The 7,301-nt window shown below is 35.2% G+C and overlaps 1 long non-coding RNA gene across 1 annotated transcript; it reads left to right on the top strand.

The window, feature by feature from the left end:
- The first annotated feature begins 2,400 nt into the window (after window positions 1–2,400).
- Window positions 2,401–3,858, top strand: LOC112708449 (uncharacterized). Its single transcript, XR_003156337.2, has 2 exons — window positions 2,401–2,695; window positions 3,616–3,858. It is a non-coding gene; the product is annotated as an uncharacterized lncRNA (long non-coding RNA).
- The last annotated feature ends 3,443 nt before the right edge of the window (window positions 3,859–7,301 follow it).

Here is a 7,301-nt window from a genome sequence, read left to right as displayed (position 1 = left end):
GGCATGAATACATAGAATGCCTAGAGTTAGTGACACAAATGCAGAGTAAGACAATCACAGTCATCAAAGTACACAAATATTAATAATTAAGTCAAAGAGATTGATAAAGGACACCGGTCAGCATCCAGAATTGGCAAGTGCATAGTCTTTTTCCAAGATCCACCACCATGTTTGTTGGATGGCTATGAACCTCAAATTTTTCATAGTCTTCATCACCGATCCAGATAGGCATCCAGTTTTTTTATTCTTTTTGATTTTATCTAGGCGACTTTGAATTACAGTGGGGTATGCCAACATGATTTGCCAGTTTTACCTTATTCTTGGCAATAGTTCTCATCACAAACATTCTCACCTCTTCAAGTAATGTGATGATGGGTTTGTTTCTGGCCTCTTTGATTCTTGCGTTGAAAACCTCATAGGCGTTGTTGCAAACGTTGTCTAGTTTTGGCCTATGGCTGAACTGGGACTTTGTCCATGACTCTCTAGGCCATTTGTTGAGATATGCCCAAGCCTCCTTGTTCAACCTCTTAATCTTGTTCAGATTATCAATGAAATCATGGAATGTTGTTGATCTGGAACATTTCCAAAGCAGTCCCCTCAACTCAAGGTCCTTCCATTGTTTGTTGAAATTCCTCCAGAGGTGCCAAACACAGAAACGGTGGTAAACTTTTGGCATCACCTCCTAGACAGCATGAATTAAACCCTACAAACAATGTTACACTATGTATCAGAACCAAAAAGTGATGTACACACTTTTTATCGTGCCACAGAACAGTCCATGAGTTTATATTAGTGACCCTAATATAGTCCCTGACTTTTGCATTTTAATACAATTTAGTCCCTTCATTTAGGTGTAAAATGCACGATTCATCCCATGTGCTATTTGGACATAACTAACTGTGCATATCAACAACCAACCTCATACATACAAACTCCAGAGGTCATATATAAGATACAAAGTTAACAACCATTATTCCAAGACAATTCACTTACATCCAGAGACTCATAGAAATTTAAAAACACATGAAAGGTAACATTACCTTCTGCATATAAAAAATAAAGCACCATTCGTTAGTCTTGTAGTCTCCAAGATCAGCATGAAGCAGCTCCAGGAACCATTTCCAAGTGTCTGTATTCTCTACTTCAACTATAGCCAGGCAATCATGTAAATGTAATGATTGGCATCTTGTGCCACAGCAGCCAAGATCTGACCTCCAAATTGTGTCTTCAGAAATGCCCCATCAAGCCGAATCAAGGGGGTGACAACCTGCCTTGAATCCCCATCAAGCCAGGATTCGTCTTCAATAAAGTCTCAGCATAGTCCCTTAGCTTCGCATATTGTGCCTTCTCATCCCCGTGTACTACATTTCTTGCATCTGTTAGTGCTCTTGCAATGGAATTTGAATTCAGCATAAGGTCACACTTTGTCCTGAAGTACACAGCAGCCTCATATTGCTTGAAATTGGGGTATTTTATTACCTTTTTCACTAATTTACTAGCAACCCAAGCCCTATTAGCAGCCCTGTTGGTGTTCTCCCTCACACATGTATGATCGCCGTTGAAAGTTTTTATTTGCCAACATGAGTCGTCACAGTCCCTTGAGGCATACACAACCCAGGCACACTCTTTCACCTTGCACACAGCCCTGCATCTAATATTGTCATTTTTCTTAAACTTAATTCTCCTCCTGTCTTAGATAGTATACTCTCTTATAGCCTCTTTGAACTCATACTTGGTGTTGAATTTCATACCCACTTGTAGTTGTAGCTCACCGAATCTTGCCCTATTTCTAAAGATTGGGAATTCATCTGAGTCCTCATCAGATTGTAGCTCATCTTCAGAATTAGAGGAGTCTTCATCTCCTCTGAGTGCCAAGAATTAGCACCATCATACTCTGCACCTGGGTCAAATGTTTCATACACATCAATAATCCCTAGAGTTTCCACAAACCCCAAGTCCACCTCTCCATCTGACACATCCTCAACCAATGCATCATCTGGTTGCATTATGTTCTCTTTTGTCTTATAAGCAGCATATGCACCTCTCTTGATGTCTTTTAGTTTCTTATTTCTTGGTTTGGACATACTTGCATTGTCTTTACTAGGGGTGTTCAAAATCAAACTAGACCAAATAAAATCGGCCAACCGAACCGAAAAAATCGAGAACCGAATAAACCAAAAATCGAAAAATCGAAAAAATCATATTTTGCTATTTTTTATGCAACATTCGATTCGATTTTCAGTTTTGATACTGAAAACCCTAACCGAACCGAACCGAACCGATCAACTAAAAACCATAAAAAAACCATTCGCCCTCCTACCCCCCAAACGACCCAAGCCCAACCCATCAGATAACCTAACATGACTACTAACTCAGTAACTCCTATTCTCCTAACCTAGCGCAGCCAAGAAACCCTATTACCCCAACCCCTCCTAGCCCCCTCCCAGCAGCGCCTCCCACTCCCACTCAGTAACCCCTATTCTCCTATTCTTCTATTCTCCCAACCGCCTCCCAGCCCCTCCCACTCCCAGTCCCGCAAACCAGTGCCTCCCAGTCCCGTAAACCAGTGCCTCGCAGCAACGCCTCCCAGCCGCGCCTCGCAGCAACGCCTCCCAGCAGCGCCGGACCAGCCACCCAGTAGCACCGGACCAGCACCTCCCAACACCGAACACCAGATATGGAGGATCTAAGTCAGGTATTAATTTGAATTATTTTTGTTTCATGTTCAGTGAATTTTCGTTTGAATTTCTGGTAATTGTTAAATAATTTTATTTTGTTTGAATTTATGCTTTTGTTTGAATAATTTCTGTTCTTTGTTCAGTGTAATTTTGCTTTTGTTTGAATAATTTCATTTCTTTGTTCAGTGTAATTTTGTTTGAATTTATGCTTTTGTTTGAATAATTTTGTTCTATGTTCAGTGTATTTTTGTTTGAATTTCTGGTAATTGTCAATAATTTTATTTTGTTTGAATTTCTGCTTCTGTTTGAATAATTTCTGTTCTATGTTCATTGTTCAGTGTATTGTTGTTCATTGTATAATATATTTGTTGTTAATTTACTAAAATTACTTCTGATGGTTGGTTTGTTGTTCATTATTTAATGTTCAAGCTCAAAGGATGTCCTTAACAATTAACATAGAAAGCTTTTCCATTTTTTGCATATGGTAGTTGTTAAAAGTTTTTTGAAAATATAATCCACTTAAGAATCAATTTTACATGTTTTCATCTTCAAATTATATTAAACTTGCATAGGGTTTAAATTTATATTTTACTGTTATTAATAATGTGGTAAGAACAAAGGGTAATTTTTTATGGTGAACAATAACAAAGAAAAGTTATTGTCATCACTCACAACATTGCATAAAATTGACGCACAAGTTTATATAAAAAAGTAATAATACTGTGATTTAGGTGTTCTTTGATCCAAACTTATAATGCATAATTATAAGAACAAATAAGTACTTGATATAGACTAGACAGCTATTTGTTTTTCATTGTTTAGAGAAATTTATTGTTCTATTATTTTACTTGTTATTGATTCATTAATTTCATTGTTGCTGGATGTTGTTTTATTGCTGATTCAGTGTTCATTGTTTTATTTGTTGTTCATTCTTCAGGAAAATTGATTCTGATTGGTAGTTCACTGGTTCAGTGGGTTTCTCTCTATGCATCAATTCTAGACCACATGTTTTGTAAACAAGATCTTGATTTTGTAAATTGCTTGTAAATTGATTTTGTTGTTTAATGTATTTGTTTAGTATGTTTGATGTCAGTTCAAGTGAGAATATGGGTGACACTGGATTGCTGATTTCAATTGTGTATTTGTGTTAGTCAATTTCAATGTATAAGACTTTGTAAAATAGTATGGTAGTATTTTTTGGAGTTGATTAAAAAAACCGAACAAACCGAACCAAACCAAACCGATTTTAATTGGTTTGGTTTGGTTCGGATGGCCTCGACTCAAAAACCGAACCAAACCGAACCGCAGTTTAATTAGACGATCGGATCGGATGATATTTCTCTCAAAAATCGAACCAAACCGCACCGCGAACACCCCTAGTCTGTATTGCTAGAGCTGTCTTCTTGGATTGGCTTAAATGAACTATCCTCTGAACTATCATCATTTACAGTTAAGTCAATATGAAGAGCTTCCTTGCCCTTATTAGCAGACCTTCTAAATGTTCCAGCAGCCTGAGATCTTGTAATTCTCCTAGGTAAGAACTAAGGTTTGGACTTCATTTTTGAGTTGCCTTTACCTTTTGCTGTGGATCATGCCTTGGTAGTCTCTCTCAACTTGGTTTTCAGGCTTGGGTTGGGCTTTTGAATGAGCTTTTCAGTCAATTTGGGTTTAGAGATGGATGTTGGATTGGGCTTTGACTTAAGCTTGGGCTTTGGATTAGAATTGGGCTTCATAATGGGTTTGTCATGAGCCCTAGCAGGATTTGGATTAGGGGTTGTGTTATCATCAATTGTGTTTGGAATAGTGACATGGTTGGTTTCAGGGAGGGGGGTTTGGAGTAGGATTGTTTATGGGGCTTGGATTTGCATTTGGGATAGGATTCGGTTCTGTAGTTGGGTTCGACGTGTTACCATCAGCTTTGGGACCCTCACTTGTATTCTTCTTGCTCACCAAGTCTCCCTCACAAGTATCATAAAGCCATACTACAACTTCCTTCCCTGCAATCACCTTTGGTGTGGACACCCCATGCTCAAAATACACATCAACAACTCCATCATTCTTCTTTGCAACAAAACACATCTCTCTTAACTCACCATCACATGTAAGAGCCCTCAGTCCACCATCTAAGCTCTTCCCCGGAGGCAGCCACCAACACTGAAGTATGTTGTCATACCCAAGCTCCTTGTAATAGTTCCTTACGAAGAACACATCTAACGTGTCCTCATCTAAATCTCCTAAGCAAGTTCTGTTATCTGGTGAGTACACTAGTATTCCATCATATTTTTTTTAAATGTTCCCTATGATAGAACATAATATCCATCAAAGTCTCCATCTGCATTATGCAAAAAATCAAATTGAGGAATCAAACAATCAGATTCACACATGCAAAAACAAACATTGACATTCAACCACATACAAAACACCAGAAACACCCATCAACCAACCCAACTAAGATTGCATTAAAAATAGAGCATGGAAAAAATTTCTCCACTACCCACAAAAATCCTAATAGATAATGAAAAACTTTAAACTTTCATCAACCAAAATTAATTTTTTCAACAAACACAGACATTGATGCATATCTTTTTGTTGAAAAGCATTATTTTTTGCGAGTTCAGACGTACCTTTGTGTGCTCGCGATGAACTCCTTCTCCTTCTGTCAGCGACAACGATCGCACAAAACTATCACAGTGATAGCGAACTCCATGGAGCCAAACGTTTTCAACATTCAAATTCTATACAGTGGCCAGAACTCAGGATTTCATGGTGCGTTGTTTTGGTCTTCAAAAGACAAAGAGGAAGATGAAGTGATCACAGAGGTTTTGTTTCTAAATATATGCCCAACGACGCCGTTCCATCCATCCATATTATTAGCGCCAAAATGTACACTCCAGCGTGGCACCCAGCGTGGCATCTCAGCGCCATGTCACTGCCGGCGGCAGTTAATTTGCCTGGAGATGTGGGGAGGGACGACCCTGGTGCAATTTTAACAAAGTCGGGGACATAAACGGTGCAATTGGTAAGTCAGAAATTTTGGTACAAATCGTGAATCTCAATACCACTTTGGGGTTTAACTCAACAAATATAACATCAATTCAATTATACATGCATTTTAGTAATTGAGATTTGAGACGTCATTTGAAACTTTGTGCATATCTCGATACCGAGAATTTTGCATGTATCTCAGCAACTCGATACCCATTTAGCTCTTATGACACAGTGTCTGAATATCCGAGATTTATTCATTTTTTTAAAATTCATTCGATAACCGAAATGTAATACATTGTGCATTTAAGTAATTACGTTATATTTTATATATTTTCATAAATTTTATATTTTTTAATTTAAATAAAAAATTCTTCGAAGAAATTTGGATCTAGGATTTTTAAATTTGTGATAAAAATATAATGAATCGTGTCAATTTTTCTGTCTGTCACATATGCCACTTTATTTGCCACATCGGACCAAAACGTTAATGAATCATTCCTATTTCTATAGATGTGCAATTTTTATACATTTTAAAATTATTTAAGAGTATTTTTGTCAAAAACAAAATCAAAAATATTTTTGTCTAAAATATTTCGAGAATATGTTTAATAATTTATCTAATACCTTAAATAATATATAACGAATGATAGATAATAAATCAACATAAAGCTATATAATATAAGTTACTTTTTGTTTAGGAAAAATTATTGTAAAGGACCGTTAAGAAGATTTAATTATTAAAAAAAACCTTTAATACCAAAATTAGTAAGAAAGACCAAATCTTTTTATAATATTTAAGAAGAAAAATCAAATTTTTTTATAAGGAGATAAATATATCCTTAATTATTTTTTATAATCTTTAATATATGCTGTTTGATTCTCAACGTTATATAAATATGTATGAATATTCACTTGAGATTAATTAATTAATTACTTAAAAAAATTACTCTAAAAGAACGTTAGAAAGATTTAATTATTAAAATATTAATTTTTAACTATTTATTTATTTATTTTTTATAATTTTTATATTAACAAATTTTTTCTAAAATTTTAATAATTTTTATTATTTATTTATTTTTTACTTTTATGATCTTTTGTCTTTTTTTCTCTTTAGCTAAAAATCACAAAAACAAAAAAATAAATAAGTAATTAATAAAAAATAATCAAATAATAAATGTCTACCATTCAATTATTAGCAAGAGTATAAATGAATATTCAAATATCTTAATATTTTTTGAATTAATTTTGTCCGAAATTATTTCATGTATACGCTATTGTTGTACAGTGCACCTATATATAAACATGTTTAATATGTGCAAGATTCACACAAATTGGAGCACCATCCAATTTTTTTTCTCACTAGAAAGGATTCATTCCCTAAGATTATATTGTCTAAATGGCTCTTAGTGCACTTATATATAAACATGTTTAATATGTGCAAGATTCACCTGAAACACAAATTAGAGCACCATCCAATTTTTTTCTCACTAGAAAGGATCCATTTCCTAAGATTATATTGTCTAAATGGCTCTTAGATGGCTTGTTCACTCAGCTTGCCATGTTTTGGGTATTACCTTATCGACAAAACTGTTGAAGAAGGATTGACCCAACAATAGTATCCTACTACTTATTCAA

The sequence above is a fragment of the Arachis hypogaea genome, chromosome 8, assembly GCF_003086295.3.
Source record: "Arachis hypogaea cultivar Tifrunner chromosome 8, arahy.Tifrunner.gnm2.J5K5, whole genome shotgun sequence".
Classification (NCBI taxonomy): Eukaryota; Viridiplantae; Streptophyta; class Magnoliopsida; order Fabales; family Fabaceae; genus Arachis; species Arachis hypogaea.
The sequence above is the reverse complement of the archived record's forward strand: the minus strand, read 5'-3'. Positions and strand labels throughout refer to the sequence as shown.